The sequence below is a fragment of the Lissotriton helveticus genome, chromosome 10 (assembly GCF_964261635.1).
Source record: "Lissotriton helveticus chromosome 10, aLisHel1.1, whole genome shotgun sequence".
Lineage (NCBI taxonomy): Eukaryota > Metazoa > Chordata > Amphibia > Caudata > Salamandridae > Lissotriton > Lissotriton helveticus.
Window position 1 is genome coordinate 1,129,281,618 of NC_136071.1, and position 19,194 is coordinate 1,129,300,811.

Here is a 19,194-nt window from a genome sequence, read left to right on the forward strand (position 1 = left end):
TGCTGTAATGGGCAGGCGTCCCCAGGAAAAGGATGATTTTCCTTTCTGGCTTGCCGAGAAATTTGACCAGCTGAAAGCTGTATTTCCTAATACGACTCCTGGTGAGAAACACAGGATTCTGACACTTAGTTTGCCAAAAGACCCCTTGGCCCCTGAAATCGGTGACTGTGAGACCTGGGGTAAGACATTTGCGGCGGTCTATGCGAGGTGTTACGGCACTCCGTCTATGGCTGTCCTGCCTACGGTCCTTAAGCGTATTCAGGATGATCACGGACCGGAAGCTGCGGTTGAATTGGGTATGCGCCTGTGTGGCACCTTTGATGTGGTTTGTGATCTCATTCTTGCTAATGTCAAGGGGGATGCAGTGAACTTTCAGGTGGCTAACGCATTGGCGGCGCTTCCCGATGCCGTGAAACCCCGACAGTTAGCGAGGATTATTGTGGCGGCTTTAAAACCGTGGGACGCAATAGTAGGGGTCTCAAACCTTTTTCTGTTAAAGAGAAAACTCAACCCCAAGGGCAGAAGTCGGAAACTGACGTTCAGCCCAAGTCCAAAAAACAAAATTGGCCTAAAAAACAAAAACAGGGTAAGCAACAGCAACAACAAAACCAGGAGTGTCCGTTGCCTGCGCAAACAGAACGTATTTATGACTTGCGCGAAGATTAAATCACCTGATCGATTTCAGGTTTCTGATCAACGCTCTCCTCGTTCCTTTCAGGAATGATCGGCCTCGACGACCGGTGGTGGAGGTGGCGGTAGAGGTCGGGGTGGCCAACAAGGACGTGACCAGCCCCGCCCAAAAGAAGGTGCAGGAAAACAAGACGGTTCTATTCCGAAGAGACCACAATTTCAAAAGAAGACAGTCGCCGCTTTCACAGCACACAGATATGCCACAGATAGTGAGAATGCGGCTTCGGAATCTGACATGGGCTCTGACCTTGCTGGACAGCGCAGCGGAGATTACCATTGTGAGAGAGGCGCTGCGTCCACTACTGAAGGTGACAGCGACTGACCGTTATGTTGTGATAGAAACAGCTGATACTAGAGTTGGTCCCCCTGATAGACTTTATGAAATTGTCCTGTTAATCGAAGGTGACATACAACGTACAATAAAAGGGATATTTTGGGAAAATCTTTCGTCTACGTATGACATTTTGCTTTCGGAGGCTGACTGGCCCCCACCTTTTGTTCTTGCAGCACCGCGAGGGGAGGAGGTAATCCTCCCCAGTTTCGCGCACACGGTCTCGAAAGAGCATGGGCTGCACTTTGCAGAAGAGTGGGCTAAGGCTCTGGCGCCGGCTCTGTACCGTAACCAATGTGGTTGGGATAAATTGTCCCCTAGCCACGAGATTCCTTTACGGTCTCAGCCGCTGCCTCAACCTCAATATCCCATTCGGTGTGAAGTCAAGGCTTCCGTCGCGGAGATCCTTGAACAATTGGAATATCAAGGAGTGATTGAAACGTGTGTCATCAATGAATAACCCTCTTTTTACTGTGACCAAGCCGGACAGGTCATATCGTTTGGTATTGGATTACCGGCATTTAAACTCGCATTGCCGTAACTGTGCAGTACAGAATACTCACGGCTCTGCCCTAGTGGATAGTCTTGTGCGTAAGCGTTTTAAGACCACGCTTGACATTTCCAACTGTTTTTATGCCCATCGATTGGATGGTCTAAGTTCCCAATGGACCTCCTTTACTTGCGGCGGTGTGCAAAAACAATTTCGGCGTTTGCCTATGGGCTATAAGAATAGTCCTGGGATTTTTACTGCCTGCATTTTCTCTCTTTTGGAGAGAATCGACCCTGATGCATGCTCGTATGTGGATGACATATATCTTACAGACGACGAACTTCGGAAGCATCTGTGTCGAGTAAACAGCTTAATTTGTACCTTTGCAGACATGGGTTACAAGTTCAACTTTGCGAAATCGCACTTTGCAGAGTACACAGTGTTGTTCCTGGGCTACGAGCTCAACAATGAAGGTAGAGGTTTGGCTCCTCACTTCCTGGAGAAATGCGCACAACTGTGCGCTCCGACGACACTGAACAAATTACAGTCTTTACTGGGTTTCTTAAATTTCGGAAGGACATACATTCCGGAATATGCCCAGCGTATCAAGCCTTTGTATGCTTTGATACAACTAACTTTTTCTAAATCATGCTGGCTGCCTGAGCATTCAGCTATTTTGCAATCCTTGCAGGCTGATCTGCTCGCTTCTAACTTCTTACTGACACGTGACAACCACACCAACCTGGTGATAAGAATCATCCCTGGGACGGTGGGTTTCACGTACCTTACTTTTAATGAAGGAGACACAGTACCTATTGCTTACAAGTCACACTTGTACACTTCGGCTGAAATGCGATTTTCCACTGTGGAGAAAGTTTTAACAGCTGTACAGATGGCGATTCTTAAAGAACGTGCCCTGTCACAGGGAAAACGCATGTTGGTTGTTACCCCTTGTCCTGCTTTAGAAGCAGTTACGAAAGCCAGTGTACCAAATTCAAAAGCTTTGCACCCTCGGTGGATTCAATGGGCGGCTTCACTGACGTCTTCGGATGTCACATTTGTGTTTGACGCGTCTTTACGGTCTCAGGAGTACTTACGGTATGAATTCGTTCATCCAGCTCCGTTAGCAATGCGACCTTTGGAAGATTTCCATTGCATCATTTACACTGATGGTTCGGCCGAGGTTGCGCACGGCTCTAAACATGCCTACGTTTCTGCATGCGCCATTGTGGTAGGTGCCATGGTGAACGATGAGTTCAAGTCCAGGGTCGTGCACACGCAGACTCTAGGGGACTGCACCGCACAATTGGCGGAGCTTCGTGCTCTGATGCTTGCGTTGGAGTACGCTGATCCTAGTGTGACGACTCTTATTGTGAGTGATTCCTATTACTGTGTCCAGTCTTACAATAAAAACTTGTTCTTTTGGATTCAAAATGACTTTCGTGATTCCAAGGGTAGCACAATAAAACATAAAATGGTCTGGGTTCGAGTGGCTGAGCTTAAGGAGCAGTTGCCACTCGTGTACGTGATTCATACTCTTGGCCATCAGCGTGTGGGAGTTCACGCTGTAGGTAACTCGCTTGCTGATGAGGCAGCAAAATCAGCGGTATCTACATATTTAGTTGCAGCAGTTACTCGGTCCAAAAGTAAGATTGATGATGACATCTTGGCGGCGGTTGCTGCCACTGAGAAGGGAGGTAAACATCCTACGGGGTTCCCTTCGAAGTACACATACCACTTAAGTCCCGATAAGGTTCCTTATGTGAAAATTCCTTAAGTTGGAGAACAGTTGATTCCCAACTCGGATCGCAGGGCTACCTTGGTTACAGCGGCGCATGAAGGTGTGGCGTCTGCGCATGCGGGCGTCTCAGCCACTGTAGCTCAATTGCAACAACGTTTCTGGTGGTGAGGACTGTACAAACAGACGCGCAACTATGTCCTTCAATGTGACATTTGCCAGCAGATTAAACCTTCGACTGCTGCGCGTCCGCCACAGACAAAGTTGTACATATCTAATAAACCACTCGGTTGTGTTTATTTAGATCACTGCGGTCCTCTTTCTTCTGATACTGCGTATAAGTACATCTTAGTAGCAGTTGATTCATGCACACGCTTTGTGTGGGTATGGCCCCATCGCAGCGCTGATTCACGGACTGTCATAAGAGCTTTGCGTGTCTTTGTAGGGATTTTTGCCTGTGGCACCTTCCATTAGGATCAGGGTCCTGCTTTCGTTCGCCTCTAAGGCGTATAAGGATGCTATGATTTCGTTGGGGGTCCAAGTCAAGTTTTCGTCTCCATACAGACCTGAGGGTAATAGTGTAGTGGAACGAATGAACCGTGACTTAAAGCAATCTTTGACCTCACGAGTTATAGGCACTGGCAGAAACTGGTTGGCCCATCTCAATGGCGTGCAGCGTGCTCTAAACAATCTCCCTAGAAGGTCTCTGGGTGGGCGGACCCCATACGAAATGCTCTTTGGTATCAAGATGTGTGTCCCGGACCTTGACGGTCTAGACGGCGTGGCCCAAGCCACAACCTTTGACGTAGATGAACATTGTAATGTTTTACAGAATCTACAAAAGACCAGAGACAGTCTTGCAAAGGAACATTTGCCCTCCACATCGGATGCTGAGTTGCAGATCCCGGTAGTTGGCTGGCTACCCCAAGTTGGAGAACTGGTTCGAGAGAAGATCGATAACAAGAAAGTGTTTGGTCCTTCCTATCGAGCTCCGGTTCCGGTGCTTGGAGTGAAGGGCACAAGAACAGTCATTTTACCACCACTTCCAGGTCGTAAGAAAAACAGGTTTATCTCTATTGACAATGTCAAGATTCACAGAGTGGCCGATTCTTCTTAGTATGACACCGGCGGTCTCCTGCCCTTCGATTGTGAGAAATTCTGTTTTGGCCACTACTTCTAATGCTGAGCCTGAAGTGGCCCTCGAGATGCCTGCTGTTTCCAGTCCCTTATTAAGTACTTTACCTGGTGATACTGTTGATGAGCTTGATTACACTTACCCAACTGACTTATCTATGCCTGATTTGCAGACACGTTTGGCCACAGAATCCAGATTTTCTTTTGACACTGTTTCACATAATTGAAAGAAGCCCTCACGTTTTGCGATTTATGCCAGTTTATTCAAAAAACATTTTTTAATTCCCCCTTGGACATATATTTGGCTGGTACTTTTTTCAATTTACCTTTTTATGTCCATTGGTTTTGTGTTTTATTTTTTCAAATCGTCAATGGACACTATGTCGAGGAGAGAACATGCATTCGGCATCTAAATGGAACTTTGGCCCCCCTTTCCTCATCGCATTCAGCACATAGACTGAAGAGAGACTTAACTTTTGTTAACATCACTGCTTGGCCTGTCCTTGATGGGATTGTGTGTGATGCGGTTACATTTCAAATCCATGGCCCTACTGAGGTTGTTAATGTCCCTAATGTGCTCAGGGTAAACATGGGAGATGTGGTGAAACAAAACATACGTTCTGATGATTGGGATATTCTAGCCGTAGAAGCGTTGTTTTCCGATTTGAAATATTATGCGGCCTTTGATGCTGAAGATTTATACTTAGATTCTGCTAATTATGGTGAATTATTTTGCTTCCAATATTTTGGCAATCATTATCTGCATAAAACAAGTTCCAGAAGGGGTACTGTAAATTACACGCAGTGGGAACATTGCCCAGCCCCTTTACAAGGCAGTTCGAGTACTTTTTTGAAAAAGTATACTTATTTTACCGACTTTAATCAGTCCAATCCCGAGTCTTTTTATTTTAAAATGACACAGAAGTCCATGTCCAAGGTTAGACTTACCGATACTAAATTGTTGTATTCGAAGTCCTTTCTAGAGAAGTTGGCTGTAGAAGGCTACAAGCTATGGAAGGAAAGGATTGACCTTAAATCAGTTTGGGGTTCTAAAAGTTGGCAGGTACAAGGCACTGAGGCTTTGCACCGAGCATGTGCCATCCCAAATCATATGTTGTTTTTTAATTCTAGCCTTTCACAAACTACATGCTTTGGATTGGCTACTTCTAAAAAAGTGAATATCAAAGGCCCCCCGAATTCTAAGTCAAGCAATTCCTAGGACAGGGAAAACAGCAGTGCAAAAAAATACTTCCTAGGCAATTGTAGGATAATAATAACAGTACTCCTTGGAGGACTCAACAAAAAACAAAGAATTCTATGTCTAAACTGCAGTACATTTTTTATTTTGTATTGTAAAAAAATATAAATGAAGCTACTACAGTAATATAAAAAATAAATCAGAACATATCCTCAAATCCATTTATCCTAAACAATACATTAAAATCTTCGTTACAAAACTTGGTTTAATAATCAAAGTACAGTAGTAATTAGCAATTATCACAGTGTAATTATCAATTATCCGACACACGTTTCGGCGTAACAGACGCCTTCTTCGGGAAATTACCACACCTATAATATAATAAAAATATTCTGTTAAAAAAAACAAGCAAATAACATGTATACAAACATTTTTTTCCTTTATCCTTACACAATTAATCAAAACATAATATCATTAAACATAGACCAGTAAATTCAAACTAGAAAGATAAAAACATATTCTCTGCATGTAACTTAATATTTTCACATAACTGTGAACTAATACATAAATACAATAAAGGCACATAATCCAGTTTTCTAGAGCACCTCCATAAGTATCTACATATAAGCCATGCAAATGCATATCACATGCCTGTCTATTTTGAGTAAAAAACATTGAATCACCTAAATTATTAAAGGCAAGTCACTGGAAAGATGATACTCTTCCATTAAAAACGTAGTTGTAATATCGGAAGACACGCACAACTTGGATGGTCTTGCAGTGTTTACTTGATATGATAAAGTTCTAAAGAGAAAGAAATTCTGAAAAAAATATAAAAGAACAACTTAAAATACTTAATAGCAAAGAATGAGACTGGTTAATACTATTCTTACAGTATTGTGGATTTCAACTTACTTAAAAACAAGAGAACACAGCAAAACATGGATGGCCTTGGTATATTGTCTGAAGTGATTCAAATCTGGGTAAATATAATTCTGAAAAGCAGAAGATCAAATAGTTTAGGAAGGAGCTTATTGGGTGTCCAAATTAGTAAGGCCACTATAGCTCTCATGTTCTATGATGTAACTTAATTAGGAAACTGTTCCTGAAGGATAATCCTTTTCAGTAAAGTCTTGAAAGGCACACAATAAACTTTAATGGTCGTGGGTAAAACCTCCTTATCCCTGTACGGGAAATAAAATTAGTTGTTACCCAACTGTCAAGTGATTAATTGACTCTAAATAACATGTAAAAATTAGATTTACGCACTTGATAACTGTCAGCTATGGGGCCCCTAATAATTCATGACTACCTAATTACTCAGTTTAAATCCGCTTTTTCGGGGTCCTACCCAAAAAAATACGACATCGAAAAAGAAAGAATTGTAATGATGTATTACGCTAGAACACTCGCAAGGGACTGAGTATATTCATGATGTGACCACCCAAACACAGGCTTAAGAGAGGTTTGCTAGAGCTAAGATTGTATTGATTGAAAAAGACATCTAGAGCATACAGTGTATTGATTAATAAAAACAGGTGGACCCTCACTGAAGTATCATTTGCTCGAAAAGCCCACATGTACTCCAAATTGCTTAAAGATTCTAAATGGCGTAGGCTGTTAAATCTTTCATATACAACACCGTTGACTAGTCTTCTCTAATGAGCCTTAGCTAACACCAGAGCAAGATATTCGAACATGGTAAGAAAACAAAAAATAATTCTCCACAAATAATATCCCTTTACCTTTAAATAGTAAAAAATTGTCAAACGTCACAGAGCTAATACGGGTACCCTTATTAGCTCCGTGACGTTCGACTATTTTACAGTTATCAAGTGAGTAAATCTAATTTTTACATGTTATTTAGAGTCAATTAATCACTTGAAAGTTGGGTAACAACTAATTTTATTCACTTCAGACAATATAGCAAGGCCATCCATGTTTTGCTGTGTTCTGTTGTTTTTAAGTAAGTTGAAATCCACAATACTGTAAGAATAGTATTAACACGTCTCATTCTTTGCTATTAAGTATTTTAAGTTGTTCTTTTATAATTCTTTTCAGAATTTCTTTCTCTTTAGAACTTTATCATATCAAGTAAACCCTGCAAGACCATCTAAGTGTTGCGTGTCTTCCGATATTACAAGTAAGTTTTTAATGGAAGAGTATCATCTTTCCGGTGACTTGCTTGTTCTCCTTCCCTTTAGTATTAATAATTTAGGTGATGCAATGTTTTTTACTCAAAATAGACAGGCATGTGATATGCATTTGCATGGCTTATATATAGATACTTATGGAGGTGCTCTAGAAAACTGGATTATGTGCCTTTATTGTATTTATGTATTCGTTCACAGTTATGTGAAAATATTAAGTTACTTGCAGAGAATATGTTTTTATCTTTCTAGTTTGAATTTACTGGTCTATGTTTAGATATTATGTTTTGATTAATTGTATAAGGATAAAGGAAAAAAATGTTTGTATAAATGTTATTTGCTTGTTTTTTTTACAGAATATTTTTATTATATTATAGGTGTGGTAATTTCCTGAAGAAGGCGTCTGTTATGCCGAAACGCGCGTCGGATAATTGATTATTACTACTGTGATAATTGATAATTACTACTGTACTTTGATTATTAAACAAAGTTTTGTAACGAAGATTTGAATGTATTGTTTAGGATAAATGGATTTGATATGTTCTGATTTTTTTTATATTACTGTAGTAGCTTCATATATATTTTTTTTACAATACAAAATAAAAAATGTACTGTATTTTAGACATAGAATTCTTTGTTTTTTGTTGAGTCCTCCAAGGAGTACTGTTATTATTATCCTACAATTGCCTAGGAAGTATTTTTTCGCACTGTGGTTGTCTGTACCTGTCATACCTCTACCTATATCTATCACTAACTGTGTGGTGTTCCTTGATGTACATCTCATGCTATCGGTTTTGTGAATTTGTGTGCCCTATCCTGATGCTCTTGCAATGTTTGCTCTGTGTGACATGCTGGGGAGGGATAATGGGGTGGGGGGTTTAGTTTCATTTTGTTTTCCTCTGCCTCATGGCTACGGCAATGCTCTTATGCCTCTCATTGCTCATTGATCATCACTGTAATGTTTTTTCCTTATTTGTCTGATTATCACATGGTGCTCTTCCCTGGGGGTTTGCTGCATACACCTGTTATCTGTGAACATGTAATTTGCATTTGGATGCGATCAGAGACTGTTGTCGCCCCATGGGCTCCTGTTAGCCTTTGTATCCGGTGTACGTTTGGATGCATTTGTTTGGAAATTAATAAAAAAAATATTTTATAAAAATGGAGGGTTGCAGATTGGAGTATGCACGGTGTGGTAGTGCATTGCTATTTCAGATAACACATTTTCAATTGAAATTACCATTACATTTGCACAGACACAGGGTTTTATTGATCAAACTATACAGCGGACAAATGATGATGTGTGAAAATCAACATCACCTCGTGTATTGACGTGTTTTGATTGTATTAAAATGTGTTTCCACCACACTTCAGAATTAGAAAGAATGTGCTTTATTTGGGCATTCCTAATTCTGATATATTCTGAAATATTTGTACAGTTAATTTACTGGCATTTAACTTTAGTTGCTTTCTAGAAAAATATAACCTCCTACAGCCTTTCCCGCCCCCAGTTACCATCCAGATTTTCACATAAATCCTGCAACTCTGCAGTTAGAGACAGGTTCTCCCTCAGAAGGCAGAACCTAACATTTGACATTGATTCGGGAAGATGGAACAGATCCTTTTTCAAAAGAAACATTGAGTTTACAGAGGCAACGGTCATTAATGGGTTGAATGATGATAACCCATAGATCATGTTAAAAAAAATATCAGGCCACTTATATGTTGAGATTAAGTTTCTCATATTGCAGGAAAAAATACCCATGGGTTATACTCACTAAGACCAGGGGTTATTCTAAAATATGAAAAAAGAAGCTCCGGTGTACTGGTTCACCTCCGTACCGGAAGTGGGTCCACTTCCGGTACAGAGGTGACCCAGTGTCTGTGCTTAGCCTCAGCGCACACGCTAGAGGTTTTGTTGTAGCGGCGGACCTGCCACTCAACTAGATTACAGGCACTTACTTCCTGGGATCTCCGCTACACCGAGTTTCTTTTTTCATACTTTAGACTCGCAAGGACGAATCCTTTCATCCCTTTATACTTTAACCAGACCAGCCGGGTCGGAATTATCACCGGCGGAGGGATCTCTACGTGACGTCCACTTTTTACCATACAGCCCTGAAGAAGTCACGGGATACTTCCCTTTGTGACGGAACACGTGTTGGCTGGTTGTGTTTATGAATGATAAAGATTAAACAATTGAAGAAAGTCTAAACTACTTGAGTGGACCTTGTATGACAACTTTCTTGATGCAAGAGACTTTGCTAACCATTGTATTCACCCAGTAACGTGTGCACGGGACTTTGTTTTGCTAAAGTTGTGCTGTTCTTTACCCACACACATATAGGGGTTATAGGGTATTTCCCCTAACCTGGTTGCACTGTGTCACAGTTATAGCGAACATATCATACGCAAACACTCTAAGGCGCCATACTTCCTGGCACACCTTAAACCCTACCTTTCAGACAATTTTGTGGAATTGATGTAGAGAAAAAATGTCTTTCGACTGGCAAAAATGAAATTGCCAACTCTTAGGTTGCAGAAGAGAACCATAAGGCATTGGAGCAAGATTCGTCCTAGCGCTGCTATAAACCGAAACTTGATTTGTTTGTTTACATGGTGCGAATGAAGCACCCATTCGCTCCGGAAACATGCGCTTCCCCCAACCGTGAGAGCAAGAACACGGATGCTGCAGGGTGCAAGATGCAGCAATGGCCCTCAGGACAAGTAGTGGTACAGCTTTATTTGGCAAAGGCAATGTCTCCTTTGACTTTCTGAAGGTGATCCAGTAGGGTCAGTTGATAAGCTACCAGGTAATTAGTGCAGATAGAGCCTATGTAGAGTTGTCAGCTGTGCACTTTTCTCATGGCATCTCTCTGAAAAGAATTTCTTGGCTAAGGTTAACATTCTTGAAGCTGGGCACCAAAATCTTGAGCCTTCCATTATCAAAGTCCGTTCTTTGATACAGGCACACACGGAAATGATGAGTATGGGGGTAGAGATGCTTAAAAACGTGGGTCTCGAATAATAGAAAGTTCTTTAAAGCCTGCCTTCGCCACTAAGACTACTGTTACCAGGGCTGACAGAGGGTCCGTTCCCTCAATGGCCTTGCTGTCCATTTAGGCCGCAGCGAGGCCCATACCACAGGCGGTTGGCAAGAGTAAGAAGGCAGCAACACCATCAATGGTCCTCTTCATCTAGAAAATCCACACACCAAACAAAACAATGAGAATCCCCCTCAGTCGTGGCTGTTCCCCACTACAGTGGGAGGGAGTGGAGACAAATGCAATCAAACAAATGGCTTACAAATCATTGAAGTATGGTACATATTCCAATTCAATTCGTCATCTCCAATGAGTCCAGCAAAAAGTGTGCCAAATTTCAGCTGACCCAATAAGAAAGGGGGTAACATCTCTCCTAAAGAAACAAGAACCTGTCCCTAAACACACCCACACTACATCAAGGGAATGGTATTTGCTCAAAATATTTTTTATCTCCCAGAAAGGCTTCAAGGAATGCTGTCCTATCTTGGGCTAAAGGCAAACCTAAAAGTTAATCAAAAACCAAAGAATGTCCAAGATGCCAATTTTTATATTCACCACGAAAAGAAACCGGTGGGTCTACAAGAAGCAGAACATAAGACTAGAACTGGTGGAGTGTCCCTTTTAAAGGATGGTTTCCCTCACCCTCAAAGATGTGGCATGCTTCATCATAAGGTAACCTACTCGCACTGTGAAACCTAGTCACAGTGCATGCTACAACCCTGTTGATGGGTGAACAGACTCACGGACACAGGGAGAGAAGGTAAGGATGACTTTATTGGTTTTAACAGTCTTCGTCGCTGTAAGGCTCTCCGATAGTAAGGGAGAGGGGGCTCTACATCAATCCCAGTGGGTGAGAGATGCTCTTTCTGGTGTTCCAGTCCTGTTCTTCTCCAGCCCGAGTGGTTCTGGGAGGTGTAGTCTCTGACTCGGCCGTCGTTGTCGTCACAGAAGATTTCAAAGAGAAAAAGAATAGGTAGACTTGCTTCAGTCAGGTGCTCTATGGTACAGTGTGACGGGGAGGGGGTGTGAGGATATCACACGTGCACAAAATTTTTATCTCTAAGGACGGGCAACATAGAGTGCCGGTAGTGCGAGGATCAGGAAAGTGAAGAGAAACGGTCGAGTGAAGGAACTAGGGTTTTTTAAAACCCTTGCTGCCTGCCCAGCTCGCTATACGGGAACGTACCTGGGTGAGCCACGCTTCCCTTGAAGTGTGGCTGGGCGATGCACCTTGTCGTTGGCCTCCCGGCTTTGCAGCGTGACGAACCGCCTCCGCTCTCCGGTCTTCACCAGCTGCCTCTTGCTCCACTCGTTCCTCGCTCTTTCCTTCTTCGCTCTCGTCCTCGTATTCTCCCTTGCTTCTCCGTATGCCTGCTCTGCCTCCGGGTGATGAACACACCGGTATGATCCTGCTACTGGTATTTACTTCCTGGATGACGTCACTTCTGGGGGCGGGGTGGTGCTCTAGCTCTGCCTAGTTAAAGTAACAGTGTTCCTCCTTCTGTTCCGTATCGGCAAAACCCGTGTCTGTTTCTGGTAGTTTCCAGTTCTCCGATTGCTGTATAAAGGAAGGGGAGATTGTGTTTAAACGTCCTTGAGGTGTCTCTGGACATAAGGGGATGTCCGGCTCCCCTTTGTCACAAACCCCTTCTCTGAGAGAGAGGAGGTCAGGGTTGTTTTGAGAAGAGGTATAATAAATACCTTGGATGAGCTAGGTGTGATGAGGGGAGCAGAGCAAATAAAAATAAAAATGTGATAGCTAAAACTAGCTCCATGGTACGCAGAAATCTTTGTTGGTGCGTCTCTGGGCCAGGAGTAAGAACCAAGCTAGAACAGGAGGGGGATTCAACTTACTTCAAGGTATAAAAAAATTAAAGATCAATGGTAGGTCGACAAGTTTCAGATTATTACACTCAACGGAGGTGTGGTGACCTTCTTCCGGACCTATTCTTGAATTACCACACAAGAAATTGCTGTGCAGACTGAACCTGGTCTTGAAAGTGTAGAAGATTCATCATCCTAATAGGCAATCGTTGAATTTGGCAGCATGGCTTGAGAGGTCGTGCACTTTGAACATACAGGTGTTGCTCAGGAATATATAAACATTCTCAGAGAAGCTAAACTGACTTTTACTAGAACTTCCAACAACTTAAGTGGAAATTATTCTTCCTCTGGTGTCTGCAGAAAAAACATGATCTCATTTAACACCAAGAAAATGTTGTTGTACCTTATCGTCTGCATCTGGCAAAAATGAAGTTGCTGCATTCTTCGATAAAAGTACATTTAGCTACCATCACAGCTTACAGAAAGGGACCAGGCCAAAGTTATGTTTTCACAATGCCATTGGTAAAGGACTTTTTGGAAGGACTGAAGAAAGCATAGTCTGTTCTTCTCCATGGGAACTTAACTTGGTGCTTTCAAAATGAATGGTTTTATCCTTTGAGCCTATCCATAAGGCATCACTCTATAATTGTTCCTGGAAGGGAACTTTTCTAGTTGTAATTACGTATGCTAGAACGGTTAGTGAGCTGTCTGATTTATTTCCTATTGAACCCGTTTTTCATCGCAGTAGGTTAGTTTTAAGAATGCACCCATCATTTTCTATTCTAAGGTGTCTCTGATTTCGATATCAATCTCTTTAAACTTCTAACAGTGTTTTTCAGCAATCCTTCCACGCCAGTAGAAAACCACTACTTTTGCCAGATGTTAGGAGTTGTACGAGATCGGTCACAGGAGGGGGGGAAGGGAGCGATTCTGACCCAGAGAGAAGTGATTTCAAGGAAGGTTTTATTTTTAAGTAAGCTTTTCTCCTTCTACTGGACAGTCTTATCCGGGCAAACTCGTCGGGCTCCGTCCTGACGCCCTTGGGGAAGATGGGGAGTTCCAGGGTGCTTCTGCCACGCTGTGGACGAGTGCCCTCCAGACCGGGGGTTCCACCGAGGTCGTCGGGGCAGAGGACCGCAACGCAGGTCGTGCGTGTAATCCCCAAAAGGAAAGAAAGAAAGCATGGAGTCAGTCTGACGTTCCTCACCGGAGTTTGTTAGGGACCGGGTAAGTGAGGGACACCAAGTGGTACAAGTGCGCTCTACTCGTGGAGGTAGTGCCTGAAGTGCTCGTGAGGGAAAGGGAGCAAGAGACTGTACACTTATTTACACTACTCAGGAGGTTGTTGACTACGAGCTACCCAGCCCGCCACCTTGCCCCGTACCTTTTGTAAGCCACGCTCCTCCCGCGGGAGCGTGGCGGGGCGAAGCACCCGACCAGTGGCCTCCTGGCTTGTCGTCCTCCGCTGGGCTCTGCCACGTCTCCTTCTCTTCGCACTCTGATTCGGCTTTCGCGTTCTCGCTCCTCTCTCCTTCTCCGCCTCGGGAAACGCCGTCCGTCGTCTTCCGGGGTCCTCCTCCTTTTGGCTCTCTGATGTCCCAGGGGGGCGGAGTCTCGTCTTCCACGCCGGGGACTTTAAAGGGGCCGTGTTCTTTATCCTCTTCGGCCCTCCACCATTCCATCGGGTCTGCACGGGACCACTCCTCCTGGCCAGGTGAGTTCGGCTGTTCAGCAGAAATAGAAAGGGGGGTCAAAGGGACAGCCGACCACCAGTTACTGCTATCGTGTTCCTCCCGGGGGCCGGCAGGGTGGTAACCCGCCCCGTCACAGGAGTGTTGACATATAATTAAGAAGGAACCAAAGACATTCACAAGTCTACACACTTATTTGTCAGTTGTGGACCTCTCTGTACCAGGATGACGTCCACTACTCAAACCATGGCTAGATGAATAGTGTCCTGCATAATCTGTTATCAACATGCTAACAAGTCTTTCCTGATTAACCAAAGACCCGTTCTACAAGAGGGATAGGGGCTACAGCTACTTAATTGAGAAACGTTCCTCTGTCTCAATCTGCAAGGCTGTTACATGGAAATCAGCCCAAACATTCACTAAACATTATTGTTTGGATGAGGACTTTATAGCTGGTCAAGTAGCTTTAAAGGTGATATTCTGTCAGAGGTTTGCACTCTTTTCACTAAGAAGAGCTACTTCTGTTTTAATGAAAATCATCCAGAGTGCCGTTATTATTAGAATTGCACTAGTGACCACATGGAAAATATAACATTAGTGGCCGCCATTTGCAAGATTACCTCAACTATTCACCGCAGAGTATCATGCACAATTGCCATTAGTAATGTAAAATAATGCTTTTCCTACGTGGAATTACTGTTCATGGGTAATGTAAAAAAGCCATAGCTGCACCAAGATAATAATAGTAATAATTATCCCCAAAGACATGTGATATCACTCAAATATCATCATTATAGGTATTTTGGAAATTCATCAATTTTCTCCAAACATTAGCTCATGAGTTCTGAAAATACAAACAATTTCATCTCGAATATACACTTTTCAATTTTGATGTACATATATTAATTCAGCCAAGCAATTGCTTCTAATTAGGTGGGGCTGCTCACATAAGAAGTACTTAGAAGTAGCTGGAAAGCTACCAGTAGCTTACAAGCTGCTTGTTGGAGAAGCCTGTCCTTGGTTAAGACTTAGATTGTTCAGTGTACACACTACTTTATTGGAAGATACTGGTATTTACTATCTGAGATACACTTGCTACTTTATGGATATTCGTGAGGATCCTGCAATGCAGACAGAGAAGTTATTTACTTGTAATTCCAGGATTGCATTGTAAGAATCCTTACTGAAGTCATAAACTACCCTCCTTCAATGTAAATGTAAATGTAGTTGAGCTTATATAGCGCACAGCTACCCTCAGTGGGTTTCCCGGCGCTTGCTTAGGGAACCCGTCCTGGTATTCCCCTGTGAGATATCAGGGTATCCACAAGGTGAAAGTCAGGCATCCCGCCGCGAGGGGCCGTTGTGGAGATTAAGCAAACTATTGCCCAGAGTCGCAGAGTGTGAACCCGAGAGTCGAGGAGGCACCGGGGCGAGAATTATCGAGTCCGTGGAATTTTTAGCCCAAGACCCGCCGAGGCGGGGAATTGAACCCTGGTCCAGGACCGATCTCAGCTTCCGGGTCTGCTGCCTCTAACCCCTGAGCCACACTTCTCCACAATACCAGTCTTTTCCTTAGTCAAAGCACATAATACCAATATGTGACAAAGACAACTGGGCTGCACAAATCAAACCAACACTCAAAACCCAAACAGACATTCAGCCAAATGCAAACCGGCACAGAAACAGACCCACATATAAATAAACATCAGAACAAACAAAGAACCTGAACGATATTCCAAAGGAACAGAATAATTTGATAACCAAGGTAATACAGCTCAGTGGGAAAATACTTTCCATACCTCCTAAACTCCAACATGAAACTTAACTGTAGACAAGTTACCAACCAGGTGGGTTGCGCACCCTTACCTCTCTCTTAGACACTGGCAGGGCTCTGCTACTGTACTTGTTTATTAAAAAAAACAACTAATAAAATACTTTGAAATAAAAAAAGTTATCCCCTGTTTCACTAATCTTGTTGCCATGCTTGTTTAAAGAGGTGGTCACCCCACCTTTTTGAAAATCATTATCTACCTTTAGAAACCACCCACTGCAACCTTCCTCTTGATCCTCTTCTTGACAAAACCCCCTTTTTGACACAAGGCTACTTGTCTCAAGTTCCGCGTTTGACCATTTTTCAACCGAAACCAATTTCCTCCAATTTCTATCACTTTAAATAGCCCTCTAAATGTCGATAAACCATGACCACATCGACCCTGCTTGACCTTGACCCAATCTCCCTAGTTTATGAAATGATCTATTACCTACTCTTTATGGGCCTTACCATTGGTCTGTGCTATTACATCATTCGACCAGGAAGGCACTAGTTTGGTGCCAGGCAAACTGTGCCGCATGAATTTAAAAGGAGACATACCTGTAGTAGAATTTACAGTAGGGCGTTGAGCTCACAACCTATCTTCTGACATTACTGCGAATTCCATGGGGACTGGACAATTTATTCATCTTCTCCACCAAACCATCCACTTGTGGATTATAAAGTGAAGTACAAACAAGTCTAACACCTATACCCAGTAAACATTCACACATCTCGGTTGAATTTAACAGGGCAACGTTGTCCATAAATAGGAATGATGGATTTCCCTTGCTGCTGAAGATTGCACCAAGAACTGCAATTATTAATTTTATGCAGTAAGACAAGTTTCACCCACTTGAGTAATGGCATTGTAGTGATTGTATATTTCTTTAAGATACTCACTGTAGAATTATAGGGATGTATTAAGAATGTTGTAGTTGTAGGTGACTCTAAGAATGTTATGATTCACTTGTTCAGCAGTTCCCGGCAGAGCTGCATGCATCTTTATACCGAGCTTACTTAATAAATCCAGAGATATACTTTTTATTCATAAGTGCCTGCTTTACACTTATTCGTCTGTAAAGTGCATTACTACAATTTTTGGCGACAGGATGGGCACAAGATAGCAATTTTTGGAACCTTTTCTACAATTTCCAAGACTTTTTAGAGCGTTGTTATTGTTTTTTTTATTGGAAACTGCACAAGACTGTTTGGAGCGTGATCGACCTTGAAGGAGAAGCGTGTGGATAACCTTAAGTTTCCCCTGGTGGATGCGAGGTGAGCCACAACTAAAGATACTCTGTTGGACGCTTTACATTTGTTCTGGAAGTCGTCACCGAAGCCACAAGCCTTCAAGGTGAGCCTTCTGGTTTTTCTGCTTACAATTGGGATTTTAAGGGAGCCGACAAAAAGAAAAGGGGATCCTGAAGGATTCAACGGTTGTCTTGATACCCAACCGCCTTACCGTTTCAAGTCATGCACTTCCCACGCTCCACTTCCTGCACCATTGTTTGCACCGCGCGTTCCGTGTAGACGATTGGAACGCAACCGACGTCAGTGAAGCGCTGTGTGTGCGAGTTCACGTTACGTGCGGCAAACGTCAGCACGCTTCAAGGTCACATCTGGCGGCCATTTTAGGAAACCATGGTTACAATATCACAGTAAGCAGCGTCGCTCTTGGCCGAAGCAGTTTAAATACTTCTTCTCCACGTTACTCATCGATCTCAAGCAACGCAACATCGTCTTCGCAATAAGACAGTTTTGCATGGTATTTTCCTGACTTTCTGCTCAATCCGGTACATGTGTTGGTGCATGCAGCACTATCTTCTTGAAGTTTGGCCTTAATCCTTTAGGGTTTCATTGTTTTACTTTTTCTTGTTACCAGGCATATTTAATTCCTTTTCTCTTTTGGGTATATTTCATTTTGCTCTGCAATTTTTCAAGGAGTACTCTTGTGACAACTAAGTACTGCGTGTAGTTATTTTGTTACTGCCATGCCTACTGATTCCACAGATGCTGTACTTTCGAGGTCAAACGCTCCAGGAGACAACAGTGTGTCAAATTTGCATATTAACCTCTCCTAAGGAATTTTTGCCTATCCCTGGTGAACCTATTGTAGCATGGTTGGACTGGAAGGAATATTTTCTCAACTACATTGCAAATCTTGAAAATGTCAGTGGGAATTTCTCTCCGGAAAGGAAAAAGAGGATGTTATTGTACTCATTGGGTCCCGAGGGTTTACGCATATTTAATGAGTTACAGAGACATGAAAGATCAGAAGGAGATCTAGATGTGTTTAAAGTAGCTATTTTGAAGCTGGATGACCATTTTTCTCCTTCTGTTTGTATTGCAGTAACTAGGCATTCCTTTTTCCATAGGAAGCAGGAAAAATACGAATCCATAGAGGAATATCAGCAAACGACAGCTTACTTAGCAGGCTCCAGGTGGTCCAAAATACTGGCGCAAGGTTAGTCTTGAATGCCCCACCTAGATCCCCATCATGCCCCTTGTTGGAAAAGCTTCATTGGCTGCCGATCCGACAACGGATCAAATTCAAAACTTGCTGTGTCATCCACAAGGGTATACACAGCCTGGGCCCCACGTATCTGGCGGAGAAGTTTGTTCCTTATAACCCAGTACGTGCTCTCTGCTCCAGTAATCAGTCCCTACTTCAAATCCCCCCCATTAGAAGGGCAAGACTGGGTGGAAAGGCTCTTTCCTACCTGGGCCCCTGCTTCTGGAACAAACTGCCTGCTACCCTCAGGCTTTGTACAGATCATCTTGCATTTAGGAAACTGTTAAAAACTTTCTTGTTTCAAACTTAGCATCTCCTCTAGATCTTAGGAGCATTGGCCTTCTATCTGTCAGTTGAATTGAACGCAGAGATACTCCTCCGGGAGTCAATTCTAGCGCTATACAAACTTTAAATAAATAAATAAATATGTCTCATCATTGAAGAAATTGCCGAGTAAGGGTAGATTTGCACAACTGCATGACGAGTTCATACGCGACCAAGTGGTCATGTACACTAGAATTAAGTCCTTACAGGACAAGTTGTGGGTAGAGGGTGAATCATCTTTAAAGGAAATCGTTG

At 42.9% G+C, this 19,194-nt stretch overlaps 1 protein-coding gene and 1 pseudogene across 1 annotated transcript in view; both read left to right on the forward strand.

Moving 5' to 3' along the window:
• DYNC1LI1 (dynein cytoplasmic 1 light intermediate chain 1) overlaps positions 1 to 19,194 on the forward strand; it is a 528,072-nt gene that overhangs the window by 18,146 nt on the left and 490,732 nt on the right. The gene's annotated exons all lie outside the window — the stretch shown is intronic.
• On the forward strand, positions 2,404 to 5,553 carry LOC144785294 (uncharacterized; annotated as a pseudogene).